We start from the raw sequence: 25683 nt of genomic DNA on the forward strand, positions 1-25683 counted from the left end.
GTCGTACGGTACCCTATAGTTTATAGTTACATCTACTCATGCCATCTTGTCTCTGGTAGATAGAACAGACCCAATCTCCTTATTTCATATCAACGCTTACAAATGAAAAAAATATAGGAAAAAGGGAGGAGGGGTCAGCTAAGAAGACAACATTTATTCATTCATTGAAAAGTACCAAGAATGTTTTGTTTGTTTCGTTGAAGTTTGTACATAAAAATCAACTATTCAACTATTGCATTATATGAATGTTTTTGATAAGAAAAACTACCATTTCCTTTTGACCATGTGTTGTTGATTCTTTTGAATTGTGGTTTCTATTCGACCTCTAGCATCTTTTTATGTTCCCTAATATTACATTAACTACGAAGAAACATTGTGCAAAGATTCAATAAAAAAGCAATGTCTCGCAAATCTTAATAATACCTCTGAGAAAACGGAAAAGATTATTTGAAATGATAACATAACAATGTTTTGGGGAGAGTATAAAAGTTGACGTCAGCCAGTATTGTCAAGTGTGAGACACTGGGAATTACTTTTAGTTTTTCTCGGTAGTTTGATTATCTTCGAGTACTAAGTAGAGGAAACTATTATAGCATTGACACAAAGAAACATAAAAAAAGCATCGTCTCAGGAACTGTAAAGTAGAGAACTCGCAAATAAACAATTCATAAATTTGCACTTGTTTATATCCAATATGTATATAGTCCCATCAGAAACAGACTTATTGAAGTTTGGCTTCATTTATCCCCGAAGAGGAATAATAAAGAATCAATTACTGATTTTATATAGAACAGACACCCCAGGCGTTCCCTGCTGTGAAAAGTAAATTGTGCTGCCATTGTTTAACATTAGCTTCATTAGATAAAGTTAAAGACTATCTGAAAATGAAGTTGAATAGCTTAAGACGTTTAAGGTTTGGCGTCAGAACATTGTCCTCTAACAATTATCGTTATCAGATTACTTCTTGCTACAATTGCAATCCTGTCGACGTCTTTATTTTCTGCTGATACCATAAGATAAGTGGAATTTAACACTTTGGAATTTTTTAGAGAATAAAAACTGCCTGTAACTAAATTAAGTTTAACAGAAAGTTGTAAATAATGTATATTAATCTGAAGACTATCAAAGTTATCACACTTGGACAGACAAGAAAGCTTCATACACGAAAACATAAAGTTGATTAGTAAACTTCTTTTTCTTTTTTTGATGATAATGCGGGTTTCTAGTTTGCAATCTCTTCATAAATGAAATATTTACTGCTGAAATGTTTAACTGTATAAGGCATCAATAATGTAAATACTCGAGGAGGGGATAATTGTAGGCTTATAAATTTTAGGGGAAAACTTAATTTATGGTCGAGAGGAAAGGGAAAATAGTGCAAAATTGAAGGTTATCAAAAGGAACAGTATGTGTAGGTCATATACAAAAGAAACTGTTATTCATACTCAAAACCTCTTTTCTCGAAATAAATATCAAATATATATAGACATCAGCTTAACATTGAATAAAAGAAAGTTTGCAATAACCAAAATAGAATTAGTAAGTAATGCGCATTTGTCAGTTTTATAAGATGTGTTTTTCGTAAAGCTTATCTTTTCGCCCTTTTTTCTTTTATCGTAAGAGTGTTGACGGTGTCGTTTTCCACATGTGATTTTTTTTATAGTTGTTTCTGCGTCTTATTCATGCACTCCTTTTAAAAGTCTCCATGTTGCACTTTACATGTTGTGTAGAAATCTGTAAGTTGATTGTTTGATCTCTATATGTTTTATAATGTGTTTTGTTGGGTTGCTGTATACCTTACGTAAATCCACATTCCATTCTTCTCTTGACTGTGCCATGTGGCGTTAATTATAGAAGGACAACACATGTTGGCAATGTGTCTGAATTTATTTTTGATCAACTTGGCATTGACTTTATTTGTTGTAATTTGGATTAATGATTTAAACAATACATTTTTATCTTTAGTTGCATGATGAAAAATCTAATTTATTAACTGTTAAATGATATAGTAGAGAAGGTTATTAATAGGAAATGTAAAATATATATAGGCAATTTTCACTAAACAGTTACAAGGCGATGTATTGTAAATCTATTCAGTCTGTATTTCTGACTGTTACCATTTATATAATATGCAGCAGAAGAAATGCGTTACACCTTCAATTTTAGTATCAATAAGTGGTTCGATCATAGATTTTTTAATTTTTCAAGAGAAATATTTTATTGATCTTTTCGAGTATATTTTTAAACAAATGACCAGACATATTCAATACAGTTCATGATCTGACATGTGAGAGTTCTGACAAGACTGAAATGACGCACGAACGAACTTTTTTGTACGTCTTTACATAAAATCCATTGAAGATTTGTTTTGAACTAGCATTCTATGACTGTGAGTAGTGACTGTACACTGGTATCGGTACTTTAAAATCTGTGTAAGTTGTTGTCTTTGCTTCGTGTTAATCGGATGGGCGATAATTTTTATGATTTTTACAGCTTCTAATAATATTGTGCTGCTACATAACAAACAAAGGTTAGATGGCTGATTGAGCATTTGCATGCTTGTTTTATCTAGTCATTATCTGAGTGTGCCTATACCAAATCAGAAACTTGTAATTCACCGATTTCGTTGGTGAATGAATATCAAATTTGTGTTTTAGTGTTTCGTACGTAAATCAGGCCGTTATTTTAAAATGGCATACACTTTATCGGAGAGTTGCATTTGATTTATCATCACTATTTTGTTTTCTGAAGGAATATTGACAAACTTTTACAGACTACACAGAAATAAAAGCCAAATTATACTTTAAATAATTGTCTTAATTTAACATTTAAAAATAAAACTTATCTTAAGAATGTAAAAATATTTCTTTCTGGAGGAAAACATAGTAATCATATGGGCTTTTGTGGATTATGTTGACCCCTTATATGGTAAATTTCGTGCTCAGAATTTGTTTAGAAGGAGGACTTGATTGCTTTCAGGTGCCATCCTGCAGTTTGTTCTTCGGTTATGTCATACAATGTAATATTCATTTATTGTGTAATCGTAATGTCCAGTTATGAAATTGTACTAAAACTAATGTTTCAACTCCCTCAGTTGGACACTTTGTAAATATTGCTGATTCTCTTCCTCACCTCTTTGAGGGGGGTATTTAATATTTATAGATATGTTGTTGTGTGTAGATAATGGCTACAAGATATGATCTCATACAGACAAAACTTCTGGATTTTACCAGTATAAATACAATTGGATAGTGGTCACAACCCAAATTATCAGGGAGATTAAAAGAATAGGGAGGAGTAGCACAAAATTTACGTGTGCTTTAAACTTATTAAAATTCGAGGCATACTAATGTTGAAAAAATGCCGTACAACCCAATATTTTGACCATGGGACAAAAATTAGTGCAAGTGATCTTTCTAATCTAGGAGTTGCATAGTTTATATATTTACAGAACTGCAACCGTAAACTGTTTGATATCGATGATTTCGAATATGCTACATATCATGCTTTCCGACCGTTCGATTTCAAATGTTCTTGTTTATGGTTATCACATGGAATTTGAATATTTAGAATATTTATCATTATACAAGTAGTATTAAGTAAAATCACAAAGAACTGAACTCAGAGGAAAATTCAAAAGGGAAAGTCCCTAATCAAATGGCAAAATCAAATGATAAAACACATTAAACGATTGGACAACAACTGTCATATTCCTGACTTGGTACAGGCATTTTCAGATGTAGAAAATGGTGGATTGAACTTGGTTTTATAGCGCTAAACCTCTCACTTGTATGACAGTCGCATCAAATTCCATTATTTTACAACGATGCGTGAACAAAAGAGACATAATCGGTAAAATAGTCAAAATATGGTTAAAGCAGTCATCACTGTGTGTTACAATCTCAAAACAAACAAACATTTACAAAAAAAGCATTTTAAAATAACATATAATTCTAACAATAGCGTAGTTTTATTTGAATTATCAATCTAACAATACATTATATAGATTAAATTATGATTGGTTATGACATGTCAATGAACAAAATGACAGTCAGTCTCAAAAAGCTATTGCTCTTTGTTGATTGTATAATCTTTACGACACCAAATAATACTGATTGGCGGAAATTTAAATTACAGCTCACATTTAATACTGTTATTGAAAAAGTCATTCCAAATTACATTTATATGGTAAACTGCTTACAAACTCTATTTCATAATACGTTTGTCGTATTCGACCATTCCATTCGATTCTTTGAAATGTGTTAAAAATAACTGTAACATGTGTTTAGATTGCTGTAAAAATATTATAACCGGCATATATCTGTTATGCTTACATAATTTTTAAGTTGCTATTGATTTAATTAATGTTGTAATTTGTGAAAGAACGAATTCCAACAATATATTTCACAGAATAATGATATAAACCGAATCATGATTAAAGTGTTGTCATTATTCAATCTCGTGTTAAACATTAGGTTTTTAATTTTTTTTTAATTTCTTACTACAAGGAAAACTTAGAAATCACACGGGTTTGTGTTAAAAATCTCTTTTTTTTTCTCTTTTTCTCTTTTTACAAAAACTTACTCCCTTAACTCGAAGGTGTTTCTGTTGAGGACTATTTTATTTTAAAAACAAATTTAACCCGAGTTATTATCATTTGAACATTACTAGTTTTTGTAACATTTCCTCATCTTAAAATTCATAAAACATTTAAATGATAATAATCAAAATCATAAATAATAAATCTTAACAGAAAATGTTTGTAACCATATAAAATATTCACAAAATGAAAACAAAAGTGCAGTTTATTTTGATATTTCATGTTTTATACCCATTGTATTTGATTTAATAGTTATTTCTTAAGTAATTTACAGATATTGCTCATACATGTATATAAATTAGCTTATTTGTTAAATAAAATAAAAATAAAAAGATTTATGTCACGTCTTAATACAATATCACATTAAATTAGATTTAGTCATTATAGCTAAATGTCAAATCGAAGAGCAAATTAAACCATTACGTCTGCAAGAAATCGCTCTTATTATCAAGAGAACTGATTTGCAGTGGAACAAATTGCAAGACTGTTGGAAAATTTCATCTTTCAGTATAATCATCTAACTACAGAATGAACTGCATTTAACTATCGGATGCAAAAAATGTTCATCTTGGTTAAGAAATAATCTTTGAAATGTTACAGCAACAAAGTTCATCAGCTTTTTGAATGATTATGAGAAATATAGATTCAACTTTATAATCTCTGCAAATGTGTCATCAATGATATATGATTATAAAAGTCTTATGAGATTAAAACTGAATGAAGATCGAGTGTAATTAAACCTTTAAATCGGCCACAAAATTAAGAAGATTTTAAATGTATTATCAATCAGATATCAATATATTTTGCAAGCGTAATGAATGATCTTTCGTGTTCTGTATATGTTCAGATTTTAAACTATGCATAAGACCAGGATAAGGGAAATTTAGCCATTCTGTCTCTAATATAAATAAAGTTAAAATTAAATCTTTTAAACATGGTATTTCAACAAAGGAGTAGTTTGGTAAAAACTTAAGGCTATCAACAAATGCATGTGTTCTTGTTGCGCTGTAAACCAGTTTGATAAAATTCTATAATGGTTTTTTTTATTTCCATTTAGCTTTAATTTATTCATTGACCTTTCCCCTTTTGATGTATAAAGCTTTTATTTTTATATAGGAAGAAAACACGCATAGCAATTTAAATTAAAAAAAGGTATTCTCGTATTATAATGGACCAGTGAACCAACGTTTATTTATGTTTCATCATATTGACTATGATTCATCTCCTTTATATACTTGTTTGATATATAATTGCAGAAGATTAAGGAAACATTTCAAAACATTTCAAAACCACAATCTCAATTAGACTTTTTTAGACATTTGATTACTGATTGATAAACTGTAAATTACCAATTTATACTAATGTTTTCTCTCCATTAAAGATTGTATATACATGAATGGTCTAAGTACATTAAATGCAATTCCCAAGTCAAAAATCCATCGTATGTAAAGACTTTTAACCAGCAAAATCATTCTTTCTTAGAAACGTACAACATTTTAGTCTTCGTTTTCTCTGTTCTGATGAATGGAATCATGAAATATATCTTCATTTTTGTTCTTCATTTCCACTTCAATCTGGCAATGTCCTGTACGTTCCTTGTACCGACCAAACTGACATATCAGTTGCTATTTCTGCATTGTCTGTCAGTCCATCCATATCATCGCGCACATTCCTCCATCGTGACGCAACAATACTTAAAACAGTAACCATAACAACGATAAAAACCAAAACTATCACAAGAGAAACAAACACAATCACATCCTGTTGTGTGTAATATTGATCCATTTACTGCCTCTGAAAAATAAAAGAAATAAGTAAAATCAAAACGGACAGTCCCTAATCAAATTGCAAAATCAAAAGCTCAAACACTTCAAACGAATGAATAACAACTATCATATTCCTGACTTGTTACAGACATGTTCTTTATGTAGAAAACGAAAATAAGAAAGAAAATACCACTTTGTAAAACTATGTTATTCTTGAGCGCTTCTTCTAGATTCAATTTCAACGTTCAAAACTTAATATTTTAAAGCCGAGACTGTATAAGAGCCCAAATTGCTAAATGATCAAAAGGGACCTAAATATGATAATAACATCAATCTACTATCACTTTTCTAAGGGGCATAACTCTGCAAAATAAATGATCAGCACAGATTATTGAAACGTCTTGACACTGATGATATAATGCTAGAATATAAGTTTCATGAAACACAATTGATACTTGACGATCCAATTTTCCTCATAAGTAATGTTTCTAAGGCGCTCTTTTAAAACATTTGATCGGCACTGATTTCCGAAACGTCTTGTATGACACCCGAATAGATCTTTTTTTTACGTCTTTAAATTAAATCCATCAGGCTATCATTTTCAAAATTTCGTCATTAGGGTTTTTAAAGCTAACTATACTGTTTTAACTTTCTTTATTTTTGAAGACCGTACGGTACCTTATAGTCTATAGTTACATCCATTCATGCCATCTTGTCTCTGGTAGATAGACCAAACCCAATCTCCTTATTTTATATCAACACTTACAAATGAAAAAAATCAAGGAAAAGGAGGGGGAGTTAAGAAGATCGAATTTAATCATTCATTGAAAAGTACCAAGAATGTCGATTTTATTCCGTTGAAATTTGTGATTAAAAATATGCCATCTAGTCAACTATTGCATTATATGAAAGTAATTGATGAGAAAAACTACGATTTCCTTTTGACCATGTGTTGTTGACTCTCTTGAATTGCGGTTTCTATTCGACCTCTAGCATCTTTTTATGTTTCCTAATAGTAGATTAGCTACGAAGAAACCTTGTGCAAAGATTCAATAAAAAAGCAATGTCTCACAAATCTTAATAATACCTCTGAGAAAACGGAAAAGATTGTTTGAAATGATAACATAACAAAGTTTTAGGGAGAGTATAAAAGTTGACGTCAGCTAGTATTGTCAAGTGTGAGACACCGGGAATTACTTTTAGTTTTTCTTGGTAATTTAATTATCTTCGAGTACTAAGTAGAGGAAACTATTATGGCATTTTAACAAAGAGACATAAAAAAGCATCGTCTCAGGAATTCTGAAGTAGAGAACTCGCAAATAACCAATTCATAAATTTACACTTGTTTATTACATATATGTATATAGCCCCATCAGAAACAGACTAATTGAAATTTGGCTTCATTTATCCCAAAAGAGGAAAAATAAAGAATCAGTGACTGATTTTATATAGAACAGACACCCCAGGCGTCCCCTGCTGTGAAAAGTGAATTGTACTGCCATTGTTTAACATTAGCTTCATTAAATAAAGTTAAAGACTATCTAAAAATGAAATTGAATAGCTTAAGACGTTTAAGGTTTGTCGTCAGAACATCGTCCTCTTACAATTATCTTCATCGGATTACTTCTTGCTACAATTGCAATCTTTTCGAAGTCTTTAATTTCTGCTGATACCTAAAGACAAGTGGATTTTAACACTTTGGATTTTTTTTGAAAATAAAAACTGCTTGTAACTAAATTAAGTTTAACAGAAAGTTGTAAATAATGTATTTTAATCTGAAGACTATCAAAGTGTTCACACTTGGACAGACAAGAAAGCTTCATACAAGAAAAAATAAAGTTGATTAGTAAACTTCGTTTGCTTTTTTTGATGATAATGCGGGTTTCTAGTTTGAATGTCTTCATAAATGAAATATTTACAGCTGAAATGTTTAACTGTATAAGGCATCAATAATGTAAATACTCGAGGAGGGGGATAAATTTTCGGCTGATAAATTTTAGGGGAAAACTTAATTTATGGTCGAGAGGAAAGGGAAAATAGTGTAAAATTGAAGGTTATCAAAAGGAACAGTATATGTAGGTCATATACAAAAGAAACTGTTATTCATATCCAAAACCTCTTTTCTCGAAATAAATACCAACTATATATAGACATCAGCTTAACATTGAATAAAAGAACGTTTGCAATAACCAAAATAGAATTAGTTAGTAATGCGCATTTGTCAGTTTTATAAGATGTGTTGTTCATAAAGCTTATCTTTTCGCCCTTTTTTCTTTTATCGTAAGAGTGTTGACGGTGTCTTTTCCACATGTGTTTTTTTATAGTTGTTTCGGCGTCTTGTTTATAAAGCCTCATACAAGAAAAAATAAAGTTGATTAGTAAACTGCTTTCGCTTTCGTTAATGATAATGCGGGTTTCTAGTTTGCAATCTCTTCATCAATAAAATATTTACAGCTGAAATGTTTAAGCGTATAAGGCAACGATTGTGTAAATTCTTGTGGATAAGGGATGATTTAAGCTGATATCTTTTAAGAAAAACCATAATTTGTGACCAAAAGGACGGAAAAAATAGTTGAATAGTGGAATATTGAAGGCTATCAAGAGGAACAGTATGTGTAGGTCATATACAAAAGAAGCTGTTATTCATATGCAAAACCTCTTTTTTCGAAATAAGATACCAACTATATATAGACATCAGCTTTACATTGAATAAAATAAAGTTTGCAATAACCAAAATAGAATTAGTTAGTGATGCTCATTTGTCAATTTTATAAGATGTGTTCTGCATACAGCTTCTCTTTTCGTCATTTTTTCTTTTATCGTTAGAGTGTTGCCGGTGTCTTTTCCACCTATGATTTGTTTATAGTCGTGTCTGCGTCTTCTTTATGCACTCCTTTTTAAAGACTTCATCTTCATTCATGTCGCACTTTACATGTTGTGTAGACATCTGTTAATTGTTTGATCTCTGTATGTTGTATTATGTGTTTCGTTGGGTTGCTGTATACTTGACGTATATCCACATACTCCTTTATTCCATTCACTTCTTTACTGTGCCATGTGGTGTTAATTGTAGGAGGACAACATATGTTGGTAATGGTTCTGAATTTATTTTTAATCAACTTGGCATTGACTTTATTTGTTGTAATTGTGAATAATGATTTAAACAATGCATTGTTATCTTTGATTAAATGATAAAAATCTAATTTATTAACTATTATATGATATAGTAGAAAATTGTATTAATAGGAAATGTAAAATCTATATGGGCAATTCATACTGAACATTTTCTAGGCGATATATTGTAAATCTATTTAGTCTGTATATCTGGCAGATACATGTACCATTTATATAATATGCAGCAGAGGAAATGCGCAACACATTCAATGTTAGTATCAATAACATGAATAATTGGAATGATGATTTTTAAATTTTTCGAGAGAATATTTTATTTAACTTTTCGGATAGATTTCTAAAACGGATTGGGCAGACAGTCATTGTAACTCATGATCTTAGAACAAAATAAAGGTCGAATTTAAACGTTAATTTCGCTTAATTAAAGTGCACTCACTACGTATACATTATTTCTATGATTTACTCTTGAGAATTATAAGTTTACCTTATTAAATACATACTTAAAAAGTATAAAAAATTGAAAAAAAAGACATCAATTGCAAGTATTTTTATCATGTGTTAATAGACTTTTAGCTGTATTTACCATGGTACCTATTTTGAAAAAAAATAGAAAAAAAATGCAAGAAGACATGAATTGCAAAGATTTGTCATCCTGCATTACTAGACTTTTAGCTGTATTTACCGTTTTGGAAAATAAAGGTAATATTTCAACACGTTACCGTAATGCAAACTGTATCATATAACTATCAGTACGACACGTTTTGCTGTGATAATAAGTTATACTCTCAATGACACAAGCTTGTACAGTCGAATGTATCATTTATTTGTACGATTAAAATTAACAGACTACAAAACAGGACAATCAGATCAGCCTTAAAACAATCATATTTGTCTGACGAAGTAATGACCTTTGTTTTAGTAAAGAGATTAATATTTTAAAAGAAAAAAATATAACCTTAATTCATCATGTTAACATGATATATTCATCTTTAATAAGCTCTTTTACTGCATACTTAGAAGGTATCCACATGGACGGTAAGTCCACAAAGACACGAAAGAGTGGTACCTACAGATTGGGGACAATGTAAACCAACGTATGATAAAATGTCATTGCTCACGATACATATTACTAGAACAAACCCCATCACGCTCAAGACAAAAAATATCGAATTTAATACACTGTCAAGACTTGTAAAGTATGACTGACACCTCGGTTTATTCCGATTTGATTTAAATACAGATTCGTGGACAACACTTTACTTATAATTATCTAACAATTTTTGGAATTACTAGTATTACATCAGCAATTTAAAAGGTCAGTCATAAAATTTTCGACGGTGTATAGAATCATTTTCATAACAGCGTGGACAACCGCAATACTTATGTTGGTAACAATACCGAATCATGTACTTTTAACTTTTTTGGCATCGGCTATCGATAACAGTGATTTCACGCTCACTCAGTCTGTCAGAGGCCTATCAGTGGGGATTTAAATAGAATAAAAGAATAAAGTGCATGCATGTGCACGAGAAGAAAAAAAAGAGAGTTTAATTATTCAACATTTAAATCACCACACAATGGTTAGTCCTCTACTAGTTATTCGTACTATTTGATTAAGGCGTTATGAACCTTTGGCGGCCCAACAGTTTAAAATATATATTACACGTACTATATGATAAGACGAACAGACGAACTTTGGACCTAATCTAACCCAGTCTATTGATTTCCACAGCGCGCCAAGTAATTGTATTGTCTACACTGTTGTGATAATGATTCTATAATTTTGACAAAAGCTAAATGATCCCTAAAGGTCTTTTGAACGGGCGTTGTCAGATCTACTAAGCAAAGCGTGGAAACATTGTTTGTATTTCAATAAGGTTAGTTCGCCCTAGTTTTCATCTATTTTGTGTTCTAAACCTTTACAATACGTGCCTTTTTTTTAGTGTTGTTGTTTCTTTTTTATAAAGTATAAAATGTATAGTCAGCTTTTTTATTCCAGGATAGTTGTTAGTACTATGCAACATTTTATTAAAGAGTCACCTGCGTTATGAACATAAATGCATAAAAAATGAAAACACATGTATGCTGTGTTGCTAAAAATAAATATCAATATTAATGAAAGCGCCCTGTGTATAAAATCGAAGAAGATCTTGAATTAAGCCATTACATAATATAAATATTAGATGTAATCTGATTTAAAAAAAAATCAAATCGCTTTTCTACGTAGTTTGAAAAGTTTAGCAATATTAATATGTTCTGTATTGGCATTGAAGCAAACATAAACACATTTCTTATCTTCAGATTAAAATCGATAAATCCTGCTCTAACAGCATTGTAAATGAAATTTGATTATAAATTCAATTATTCCACTTGGTCAATGCTTCAAAATAACAACAAGGCCATTATAAAACTGAAGTTGTGTTGTGACACAAGCGACTACAGAGGGTTGAGCATTTACAAACATAATTTACCCCACCACATTGTATATGCCTATACTAAGAAAAAGCATGTTTTTTTCAATATTATCCTTGGTTGCAGTTTGCTATTTAACTTAATTGTTTATTATTTTATCATCGATCATGCCGTGTTTGTTTCTATGGAATTGTTTTCTGTTTTGTCTTGTCAGGATATTGCATTGAAGGTCATACCTGCCAACTTGTCGAAATATCCATGGGGGTGTTATGTGCAAGAGGGATTTTATAATCCTACAAAACCTTCAAAGGAGCCTTCAAATATATTTAAATGCTGTTTATTTTTGCTTCTTCATACTTTTAATAAGCTATAGCCATTGTAAAATTAATTGTTTTGTTTAAAATTGTGGACAAAATTGCTCTTTCAAAATTTCCATCTGGGAGCCTCCATGGGGGAAATCCCCCGCAAATAGTGACAGTTGGCAGGTATGGAAGGTATGGGTTTTGCTCATTGTTGAAAGCCGTACTGTGAGATTAGCTATTTACATCCTCATTCTTTGGTCTCTATATTGTTGTCTCATCTGCAATCATACCACATCTATTTATTCAGTCTATATTGATATTTTATATGTATACTACAAATAGTTCTTACGTCACATTTGTATAGTTTTATATGTTGTATTTTTCTATACTGTTTGTCTTTTGATCTTTTTCTATGTAGATATGCTTCTTATATCCAGTGAGCAATATTTCCTCAACAGAAGGACAAGATTATACGAGTTTAAAGGAAGACATTCATTCTATAAAAAAAACGTTATCTTTTGACCAAAAACACTTAGTTTAATTTAATTAATTATAAACTATGTCATGATATAGTAATGACGTTTTAAATACATGTATTTACTGTAATTTATGTCTCACAAACTTTCAAAATCGTAGGTTTTATATCCAGTGAGCAATATTTCCTCAACAGAAGGACAAGATTATACGAGTTTAAAGGAAGACATTTATTCTATAAAAAAAACGTTATCTTTTGACCAAAAACACTTAGTTTAATTTAATTAATTATAAACTATGTCATGATATAGTAATGAAGTTTTAAATACATGTATTTACTGTAATTTATGTCTCACTAACTTTCAAAATCGTAGGTTCACTTTACATCAAGAGATGTCTACACAATACATCAGCGTTGACTAGTCCCGAATCTGTAAAAGTTGAGATACATATGCTTTTTTCATTAATAGACTTCCAAATAGGAAAGGAAAATACTGAAGGGGCTATTAAAAGTGTGATGTATATGCTTACCCCCAATATGTTAAAAAGGTAATAGACTTCACAATTTCGAGAAAAAAAAACCTTTAACAAAGTTTTCACTATATTTACGCTGTACCTATTTAAGAAGTTGCAAAGTCTATAATTTGCCAAAGGAAAATGCAAAAATGATTTTGATCGAACTACAAAATAGGTGTACAATACAATGATATTGTATGATGATAACATTAATACTCTGAGAATGTTTCGAATCAATTAAAAAGTGGATAAGGATTAAGGAGATTAAGCTATGTAACAAATGGGTACCCTCCTAAAAGTTAGATATTGACAAAGTCCATTATTTACTTCCGGAAACCCTCAAAAATAATTTTAACAAACATATGGAGGGTGTACAATGACTGTATAGTATTGCGATTCTTGAAAAAATGTCATATTCTGATTAATTATGATGGATAAGATGGATATGTGTACTCTAATGTGTATACAATTTAAAAGATGTGGTATTATTGTCAACACCAAACTAAGACCAAACGATAAAAAATTTAATAGCTATAGGTCAACGTTTTGTATTCAACAATAAGAAAAACACATACTGCACATAGTCAGTTATAAAAGGCCCCGAAATGACAAATCTAAAATAATTCAAACTAGAGTAAAAATTACAAAATACATATCATATCAAAGTCAATTCCAATAAATATAAGGTTAAAGAAAACGAAAAAGGGATGGAAAACTTCAGTATGTGCTTTAGATTCTGTTAAAATTTCACAACATTCTGTCAAGTGAATCCGGAGCAATTGCGATAAAAATACTGGACGGAACGGCGGACGGACGGAAGGACAGATTAACCGTTCACGTCATACCTCTCGCTTTAGAAGGCTAGAAGTGTAAAAATTGTCAAAAGAGACTGTCTGAGAAAACACGAAAATATTTATAACAAAATCGAACAACAATTGTAGATGGCTTGTGAGATAACTTAGAATACAGCTTCATTTTAGCCTTTGAGAGCTATTATAGAAATTATCGAATAAATTTTCTTTTAAGTTTTGATGAATATCATTGGAATAATATAACACAGAGGGAATTATAAAAGTTGTACAAATTTTGCACCGAAATAATTAATGAAGAGGATATGTTGTTGCATGTTAATTAAACTTTATTAATGAAGATTTTCAATATCGCAAAAATGTGTAATATAGAACTGTTTCATAAACTGTTAATATGGATGTGAGATCGATTTTTAAAACATAACTGTAAACTGAATCATAATAACAACACATGTATACTTCTATAAACAGATATTATAAAACCTTACCTTGAATATTATATATAAAATCCACAAGGAAATGTCAAAATTACTGTGCACTAGACTGATTAACTACATTAAATTAATAAGCATGTTGTTAAATAACTAAAACATTACACATTCTAGCTAGATCATCTTCAACTGTCACATTTTTACTAACATTGTACTATAAATATTTTATAAAGCCTACATGGCCAGCTGTTGCTGATCAATACAATCACAGCGCCACCCTACTACGATCATCCATCAGAAGTTTTACCCTTATACTTATAATTAATTTAATCAATATAAGAACAAGACAAAATCAAACTTCGGTGGTATCTTCTGCGTTTTTAATCAGCGGTCGCAAGTCGTAAGTACATCAAAAACGCCACGTTTGCCAGTAGGGTTAACTGTGGCGTCAATATCTTAAGCTATTTACTAGACGAGAAATCAACTTAACTGACAACAATGAATTTACTAATGGTCAAATTGTCTAAATAATCTTCAATAATGCACTAGAGAACTAAATTCTTCTCATTGAGTGGACAGTACATCGTTGTTAAATGTTGGAAGTTATCAAAGCTATTTAAAGACTTCATCGATTGATGTCTACCAAGCGACAAATATTTTAAGCATATTAAAAGTAATATTACATAAAGAAAAGCAGAAACATGAAATGTTTAATAAATATACCAACACTGATTAATTTATTGATTGATTGATTGATAAATTGATTGATTGATTGATTGATTGGTGTTTGCTTTACAGTTTTCAGTGCGTATTTCAATTTGATCTTTTCGTTATCTTTCCGTTAACTTTTCTGTCATTTTTCTCTATTCTTAAGATTTAGCCCCCCATTATTCTCTGTACTATATTTAATATCCCTGTTTTTCTATATTCTTTAATTGTTTTGGTCCATGTTTTGGTAGTTTTAGCGCATTGTTCCCTATTCTGTAAACCCCATCCAGATCCTCATGTATTGTATACTAATCTTTCTTCTAGTTATAACCATCCGTGTCCAATAATGTTCTTTTTTATCCACTCAAATTTCTGAAATCCAGGAAGTGCTCTAAGGCTATCGGAAACAGACACTCTTAAAAAAATAAGACAAATCGGAAAATCTTGCAACAAAAAAGTTTACTGACATGAATCCGAAATGTAATAGATTCGTTGGAATGTATGGTGTGATTCACTATATTGTAATCATTCACGTATTTTTTACGGGCTGGACACTACAGAGACAATGATCAAGTTAATAAATATGTGAAATGGACCTACTCACCTAGTTTTTATCGTCATAATTCAATATGTTCTTTAAATTATATTTATGTCATACATGCAGTAATTGATACCCGATTTTTCTATTTGCCTCGTTTGAAAACAAAATGTACATGACTGTATTATAGTTACAGAAACAAATACATAATTGCATGTTGTAATATGCAAGAAAGGGGGAAAGTGAAGATCGAAAGATCGAATAAACATTTCCACAATAACAGTTTACTGGAAAGTAAAAAAAATAAAATCAATTGACATTATTTTCTAATACAAAAAAAATTAAGTTAACAATAAAGTGTGTGTGTGTTGATATGATTTTACATAAAATACCCGTGTTTGCTTATTAAACAGTATTTAAATGTAAATAAGCAATATTTGTAAAATTTACTTTTAAATCGTGCTTCCAAATGAACACAACGACGTGTTTCGATTTACTAGTATAGAACACAGATCAGAAAACTGTCCAGATGTAAATTTAAAAAATTTCCACCGCCCACAGAATAATCTTAATTTTGTTGCTTAGAATGTTATGAATGCAGTTTTATACGAATATATAAAAGATTATAAGGCAATTCAGATGGGAGACACATGTTGCATTGGATAATAAAATGTACACTTTGAAACAAATACGGTCATAAATATTGGATTGAAAACTGTAGTATATAGGTTGATTAATTGAATTGATATACATGTATTTATTTGACGTGCTCTGACATATGAATGGCAGAAAGTAATTATTATACATGAATTATAGTAAAAATATAAAATCTTAATATGAAATGCTACATTTGATGCACGAAGAAAACATTACTCGTGTAAAAAATGAAATACATAATAACCATGGATAAATTTTATCCGGTAAATTAATATTATAAAATCAATATGACCATGATATCGTTTACTACACACAAAAACCGTGTCAATGTCAAAGATGTTTGATAGTGTTTATTGCCGTGAAGATTGGTTGATTAAAAAGCTTTATGTAAGTGGCAAGTATTTCATGTTGACAAGAAAAATAACAAGTGAAACTGGGAGCTACTGCTCACTGATGATACCCCCGCCGCAAGTGGATAATTTTAATAGTGTAAAAATATGCAAGTGTTCGGTAAACAGGAAGTTGTCGAGTTATGGATCTGAAAACGCATCAAACAGTATAGCAGACTTCTTATATAAACCCTGAAACCAAATATCAGAAATCCTTGTATTGTAGTTCCTGAGAAAAATGCGACGAAAAATATTCATGGGACGGACGGACGGACGGACGGACTGACGGACTGATGGACCGACAGATTGATGGACTGATGGACTGACGGACTGGTGGACGGACGGAATGATGGACAGACAGAGGTAAAACAAAATACCCCCCTTTTTTCAAAGCGGGGGTATAATTATCCAAAATAAATTTTTACGGTTTACCGGGATAAAAGGCAGGTATTTGGACTGCCACTGACAAAGAGAGTATGGAAGGTAATATAGTTATGTCGACTGCGGTCCCACTAAGAACAAGATGTCATGTTTCTTTCTCTTTAATATAGTTATAAACTCTCTACCTTCAGTACCGTCTGATTTTATTACCTCCGTCTATCTGGACGTGGCTGCTTATTTATACTTGGTAAGAGTTTTTTTTTAAATTAGAGCCAGAGGAAAAAGTCCGGATGGCCATATTTGTATACCCTACTCGTTTTTTTAAAATTCATTGCAATTTTGGGATGCTGGTCTTATATGAAGCTCAGATATGAAGGCAGTATTTGAAAAAACCTTGTAAATGAGGGTCTGGATGGGGTCTCATTATCTTTAATTTTTATACCATTGTTCTATATTTTATTCATATTTATCTATATTTAAGCACCCCATTATTCTCTATTCTGTTTTTGTCAAATTTTCCTAATCTTTATTTTTTGGCTTTTTATGCACAATTTTTAGATCATTTTTTCTCTAATTTGTAAATCAATCCAGACCCTCGTATATGACGGTTTTTCTTTCACAATAAAATTGAAATTTCAAAATTACGCAATGAATAAATTGAAAAATGAGGAAGTGATATTTAACCTGAACAATAAAACCGTATTTTGGGAATAACTGGCTTATAACATGTCCCATTTATATTTTAAGTGTTTTGATTTATCGCTATGACGTAAATGAATTAAGAGTTATATCTAGGATGTGAAGAGTTCTTCGGTGTCATTATTTTTCTTCAGAAATTGTACTGGAAGCAATCACAGATGGTAAAGCAAAGCTTCGAGCTCACTGTAATTAAAAATCATAATTCAGCTATCCATAAAATGTTTATTTGGCTCAAATTATTTGGTAATCACGGATGTTTTACTATTCCCAATGTTAGGGGTTCTGTAAACAACCTTTGTATTGCTGTGTAATACGACAGTTTATTATACCACATTCCGTGAAATCAAAATTTTTCTTCATTCCTAACAAACGGTATAACACGTCAACAGATTGAAATGCACTAGTCTTGTTAAATGGGTCAATGCCTTGTAGTCTAGCTGCTGAACAGTTAAGCTTTGTTGGTTTAACACGGAATGGTTTAATGTGAAGATATAGAATTGATTCAGAGTATATTCAAATGTACAGCTCGCAACACAATAGTTTAAAAGCCTTTTTCAATTTTAAAATATTTAAAACAAGAATGTGTCCCCAGTACACGGATGCCCCATCCGCACTATCATTTTTTATGTTGAGCAGAATGTGAAAATGGGGGGGTGGGGATTCTCTAATTTGACATTACAATTAGAAAAATCATATCATAGGAAACATGTATACTAAGTTTCAAGTTGGTTGGACTTCAACTTCATAAAAAATTACCTCGACCAAAAACTTGTACCTGCCGTGAGCGGAACGAACAAAACCGGCAAAATTTCTTTAAAAATGACCATTTGGGGTGGGGGGCAGCAACCCAACAACCAGTTGACTTGTCCAATACATCTGAAAAAAATCTAAGGGCAGATAGATGTTGAGTTGTTAACAATTAAATCCTGTCAGATTTTAGCCAAATCTACATTTTAAACCTATGTTCTATTTTTAGCCATGGCGTCCATCTTGATTGGTTGGATGTGTCGCCGCACACATTTTTTGGAATTAGATACCCTAGTTATGATTGTGGATAAGTTTGGTTAAATAAGGCCCAGTAGTTTCAGAGAAGATTTTTGTAAAAGATCACAAAAATTTACGAAAAATTGGTAAAAAATTACTATAAAGGTCAATACTCCTTAAGGGGTTAACTAAGAATTTTGGTCATGTTGACTTATTTGTAGATCTTTCTTTGCTGAGCATTATTGCTGTTTACAGTTTACATGTATCTCTATCAATAATAATATTCAAGATAATAACCAAAAACGGCAAAATTTCCATAAAATAACCAATTCAGGGTTAGCAACCCAACAACCGGTTGTCCGATTCATCTAAAAAATTTGATAAACAATTTTACCACATGTCAGATTTGCTCTAAATGCTTTGTTTTCAGAGCTATAAGCCCGGCAAAATCTACATTTTCCCCCTATGTTCTATTTTTAGCCATGGCGGTCATTTTGGTTGGTTTTCCGGGACACCGGATGTATTTTTTAAACTAGATACCTCAATGATGATTGTAGCCACGTTTGGTTAAATTTTGCCCAATAGTTTCAGAGGAGAAGATTTTTGTAAAAGTTAACGACGACGACGGACGCCAAGTGATGAGAAAAGCTCACTTGGCCTTTTGGGCCAGGTGAGCTAAAAAATATATTCTGAAGTGTCTCTGTCAAATAATTATAACGCGATTTAATAACTGAACAGCCTTTAACTTAGATAGTACATTTTCCTCGTGTCTTGGTATTCTTCTCCCCCAATAGAGTTAGTAGGTTCGCATAAAGTGTTTCCATATAAAGTACTGAAATAATCTTTTATTTCCACCTGCAGGCAAAATACACTGAACACAGAATCTTTTTGAATATTTATTGCTTAAAAAAATATTTTCTGAATTTTTTTACGAAATGAAATAATAGTGTTACCTTTAGAATTTACCTTCTGCATAGTAGCTGGATTTTACATGTTTTTGTGTTGTTAATTATTTTTCACGAGATATGGTCTAGAAAGTAAGGGCGGGGAGAGTTTTTTGCATATGAAATTGGTGAAACCCTATCTCGTTGTGTGTACCTAGTCACGTTATTCAGATTATGTTGTTCCTAGCTACCTTCTTAGTCATCCCAAGTATCATTGAGCATGAACAAACTTAAGATACCCATAACGACCGTACACAATACATGTATTGGCTCTTATATCAAGATCTACCAACATCTTATATCGACGTACATTTAAACATTTTTTATTCATATGTACATGCTTCAAAAACAGTAAGAAATTAAGTCTCGACAACTCAGTTATTACAAATGAACATGAACAGTAAGAAGGTCAGTTGACAACCGAAAGCAACAACGGATGCATGGCTTGCAAATGCAAAATGGCAGAAAAAAAAACCCCAAAAAATGAAAAATACAATTCAAAACGTGTATTCAACCAATAACATTATACTACATGTAGTTTAAAATATTAAAAAATATCAAGTTTTCTTTCTTACATGAAGTACATCCAACTTATAGCTTTAAATATCTTACATGAGTAGTTGATTAACTGCTTGTAAGTATTACGTCACAAGAGACTTCACTATACAGAAAGAGCAGTATGCATAAGTAGCAATTGTTGGAAGAATTGTACTAGCGAATCCTAACGCTCTATAGAGTGGAGAATATGTGTATCCTAAATAAAACAAAGTCCTACCAAAAATGAAAATAAATGTCAACATTGGAATGGCTTTCATTGATCCCTCGTCAAGAAAAGACGATAGAGTTAGCAGTGCGATCATATGAAGAAAGAACTGTTCCACTGTATTACGTAATATCCGGTTTGGCACATCAACCAATGATTCTCCTCCTCCATTCACGGGATCTATTGCGTTAGTATTTTTTCTGAGTACAGCTACAGAATGAATTGCGAATACAATTGAAAAAGATGACACGAAGAGACAACGGATAGTAAACACTAACCGTTCAGCGGGGGTTTTAACATCTTTGACGTTGATTGGACAGTAATAAAAACCCGTTGTAAATATCAATATTATCATAACGACGGCTGCTCCTTTCTGCTTGTTTATCAACTTCTTTTTTTCTTCTAAATTTTTCTCGTCTTTTTCCATAATGACGATGCAACTGAAATTTAAAAAAGAAAGTTTGTACTTTTTCCTTGCCTTTTACTATAATGCTGAAGGTTAATGGCAGAGATACATTTCAATAATTACAGTATAGTTGTATGTTGCATTAGAATCAATAATTGTGAGGCTCTCAAGTTTCGTAAAAAAAACCCAACGACTATGACTACGTGCTTACCGTGTAGTAATGTTAAAATAATACATTGAAAAACAAACGAAAAACTTGGTATATTTCTTAATATCATAATTGGAGCATACAAATTAAAATAAAATATAAACCTTCTTAAATTATGGCGTTAGTTTTCTCGTTTGAATTGTTAAATATTTTTTTCATATCGAGGCCTTTTATACTGTACGTCATTTGTATGGGTTTTGTTATTGTTGAAGGTCGTATGATGACCTATAGTTGATACGTTATTTGGTCCCTCTTGATATTAATCTTATTGGCAATCATTCCAAATCTAAACTTATTTGTATGTAATATGATATATAATGAAAGAGTCATGTGAGGTATATGGGAGAAACATATTATTTCGTTCACTCGAAAAATATTCGGTTATACTTTTCCTATATATAATATATATAGTTATTTGATTCTCTCACAGTTTTACTGAAATAAGATTTCCATTTGCACGAAATTTCTTTTAAGGAACCATATTGAGAAAGAAATATTTAAAATCAAACCTAAAAATCCTTCGAAAGCGTCATTATTATGCCCCGGTCATAATTATTGAAATTTCTAAACCTTCTTAAATCTTTATTATCTGAGTAACTGTTTGACGAGTCTTGTGCTATTATTCACCATTTCGCCTTGTACTTGTTTTAACAAATATGGTTCCAATCGCAAGGGCTTCTAATGTTAATTAAACAATCTGAATTGCTGAAATTATGACTGACTTGGGCATATACATGACAACATCTAGATTTGGCAAATAATTTATCTAGATCGATCATAAAAGTGCTGGATAAAATAATCATATATTCAGCGGACTAAGTAATTATTTCGATAGATGAAAACTGGTATATGTACATTGTACGTTATGCTATATTAAGGACTCCATCCCCGATCTTTTGCTGGTATCACGTTGTCGTAACTCTAAATTATAATTGAAACATACAATTAATGTTAGAACATGCGACTTGTAAATTGTTAATATATTTAAGGTTAAGCAATGATAGCGTTAACACATAATGATTCAGTGAACAAATTGTTTCCATTATGTATCTTAAGTTCCATTAATGAAAATACAAATATTTACAGAAAACAAACACATTACCTGTGATTTGAACTGCAAAAAGGTGTTACCAACAATTGCAAATTTTGAACGTTAATTCAACAGGTAAACACACATGACCTAAAAAGATAGGTCAGTCAACTACTGGGTATATAAGCTGAAATTTAGAAGTTCATGTGCCGTTATCGAATAGTTTATATTTTTAGGAAATCAACTTAAATGTGTATTATTATAACAGTGCTTTTGAGAAAAATATTGAAGGGGAATGATGCCTTTTGAATGAGGATCAAGACAAGTTAAAAAGTTTAAAGTTCTTTTTAATTTGAAAAGAAAATACATATTAAACATAGTTTACTTATCAGTGGTTACCTTGTAGGGACAAATAATAACTGTGTATAAATGCATGGTTGAATACCCTTGGTTTATATCTATATCTGATTGATCGATTGTTTAAAGTCCGATGGCAAATAGTTCATGCATTTTCAGTACGAGAACAAATTAAGAGGGTGTCCATGGAAAAACCAGGCAGTGGATGGCATATGACATATTTTGTTTTCAAATTTTTTTCATCTATTTCATATCACAAAATCATTCTTTCTCAAATTTAAATTTTGTTTTTTATTAACTGCAACAAATAAAGAGAAAAAAAATAAATAAAAAGCACTGAAAATTATTGAAAAGGGGAGATAACTTTTCATTTTGTACAAAATTTTGTTGAATTGTTAGTGAACTTTAAAATCATTTTCTGAGCCATCCACTGTTGATTCAAAAATATCTTTGACATATAAAATTATATCCTTTGTATGATATAAACATTGCATTGGAACCAAAAATTCAGTGGGAAACAAATTATGTTGTGCCACCCATATCATAGGATTTGTCTGATATTTACTTGGACAGCCTCTTAACAATTAAAAATACTATATACAGGTCCTGTAAAAGAGGCTAGCTGGAATGAAGATCGGAGAAACTTTAGACTACCACCGAAAATTGAGGGTACATTGGATAGGGAAGCATGTATGCCTTGCAACAGGCCACCTACGTACCCCTCAAAGGATTGTCGCACTGGCAATCATACCACATCTTTTTTTATAAAGTTAACATTTCATTTTCAGATAGACAATCATCAACATATGTAATGAAGTACAGTATCTGGATGCCTGATACCACTCATTCATGATAAAAATAAACTTGAACAACCAAAACATCTGCACATTCATGGTGACAGCTACAATTATCGTATATTTTTATTTTCTCATACATTATGACTTCGATCCGCTACGATTATTAAAATGTGAGTTAATGTCATAATTCAGTGTCAGTCCTGTCTCCTCTGTCTGTATTAGACAGTGCGCGTTTGGTAAGAATTTTGCTTAAATATCAACTGTCAAGTCAATCTTCGACAATCTTTTCATCCAACATACGTCACCAGGAAATACTGGAAAGTATGATTAATTTAGACTGTATGAAATATAACAGTAACCAGGTTGATTAAAGCAAACAAACTTCTTATAAGCCTTAATCATCGCAAGAATGTCTTGTTCTTTTTATAATTGTACAAACTAGCAACGTTATTAGATTATACTTTTAACTCCAGATACTCCTCTCCATTTGTCTGACTAGCTGTTCTGTGTCATAAAAACAATGCCTAGAACTGTATTACACATACAGTACGTGTCATGTTAGCGATACAGTTGTGTTGAATCCTCAAGATTTGGATTCTGTTGCGTGTTTCAGAAAGTTATTTACATGACACATTTTAGTGTCCAATTTAAGGTTCCTAATAAATGGTAATTTTCTGGAGGTAGCAGCTGTTTTGGAGATAGCAGCTGGAAAGAAACGCTTTAATTGAGCTGTTTTTTAATTGATTCAGTTTGATAATATCTAACACGATTGCTTTCTGTACAATCCAAGCTACCACCACTATCTATCATACATGTATACCTTTTTCCCCTGGTCTTTATTTAAACAAAATCTGTTTTCTCCAGCTGTAATTCATGTTAGCTTCAAAAGTAAAACGGATGATTAATGAAGTAACATCGTTACCAATTTTGAGTTCCAATTTGTGTACAAAATTTTACAGTTACAGTGCGAAAATAACATGTATAAAATAAAAATCAGAACAAGCAGGTTTGAACTCAATTCCATTATGAATCTTATCAAAATCATGATGTTAGCATGTGTTAAGCATGATATTGGAGTATAACAGTAAAAGACAATTTTTTTCAAAGAAAATGAAAATTTTCATCATAAAAACTATAAAATGTTGCGAGCAGAAAATTAATCATTGCTTTCCTATACAAAACAACAATAATTTCAAATGTTCTTGAAAAGAAAATTCAGTTTTACCAAATTTTGTAGGAAAGTAACTGTTAATCCTGTTCTCGTGGTTTACAAACTTAAGTCCACTTCCCTGAAACCGATTAAGCCACTTACCTTAATTCATTTTGTTCTGTTTTTTTTTTGTGTGTTTTGTTCGTTTTCTATGTTTATTATTTGATTGTGTTTTTTTTATAGGAAGTGGTGGATTGGGTACGGATGGTATGAATTCAAGTTTCAGGTCGGTTTTTTTTTGGGGGGGGGGGAGGGATAATGGTCCATTTCGGTACGATACTGATTAAATATGAAGTGTAACAAAATATTTAGCAAGAAATTGAACAATCAAATATATATAATAAGTGCGAAACAAACGCATTCCCATTGATAATGACAAAGTTTTGAATACTCTAGCATTAACAATTAGGCCTATAAAAGAAATGCAGTGGGCGACAGTTGATCTATTCCCGTCAGACCAAAGGTCAATAATGTAAATACATGTATAAATAATTGATCTATAATAAAGCCCAATATTGGTTTAAAAGCTACAAATGGCTTCGGCTTGATACAGTATAACTTGTGATACAATACAATGGAGAAAAACAAAGCACTTGTTTGACTTCCACCGAGGCTGCCAATATGCAACCATTGCTTCACAGTCCAGCTAGTGTCACTTTTACCCTTTTTAAATTCCAAATTAGTTGTAGCAAAAAGAATTGTTATATTTTTTCAATACCATTTAATTTATAAAAAAAAATCTGCTGGTTCTTTAATTGAAGTCGGGGAACTTGTTAAATTGACAAAGATTAATCGGTTGTAAATCATCTAATTGAAGCCATGATGAAACGATATATGGCGGCTTTTTTGTAGTTTTGGTAGCTTGACAATACATATGGAACCGTCAAATGTTCAATAAAAGACCAGGGGCCGATCCAGCCATTTTAAAAGGGGGGGGGGGGGGTCCCAACCCAGGATAAAGGGGGTTCCAGCTATATGTTCCCATTCAAATGCATTGATCGGCCAAAAAAAGGGGGTACCAACCCCCGGACCCCCCCTCCCTCCTTTGGATCCGCCAATGAAGACCCTGGTCTGGTGAAGAAGAAACACGAATCCATCAACTTGCATACTAATAATATGAAATCCAAGTAAAAGTTGTCAACTGGAAATGCTATAAGGCAGATTATGTAA

At 31.4% G+C, this 25683-nt stretch overlaps 1 long non-coding RNA gene across 1 annotated transcript; it reads right to left on the bottom strand.

The window, feature by feature from the left end:
• Positions 1 to 3951: 3951 nt before the first annotated feature.
• LOC143068972 (uncharacterized) lies at positions 3952 to 14953 on the bottom strand. The gene is made up of 2 exons (XR_012976282.1): positions 14500 to 14953; positions 3952 to 6394 (listed from the first exon to the last, which is right to left on the bottom strand). It is a non-coding gene; the product is annotated as an uncharacterized LOC143068972 (long non-coding RNA).
• Positions 14954 to 25683: the final 10730 nt, after the last annotated feature.

This window comes from Mytilus galloprovincialis, chromosome 3 (assembly GCF_965363235.1).
Source record: "Mytilus galloprovincialis chromosome 3, xbMytGall1.hap1.1, whole genome shotgun sequence".
Classification (NCBI taxonomy): Eukaryota; Metazoa; Mollusca; class Bivalvia; order Mytilida; family Mytilidae; genus Mytilus; species Mytilus galloprovincialis.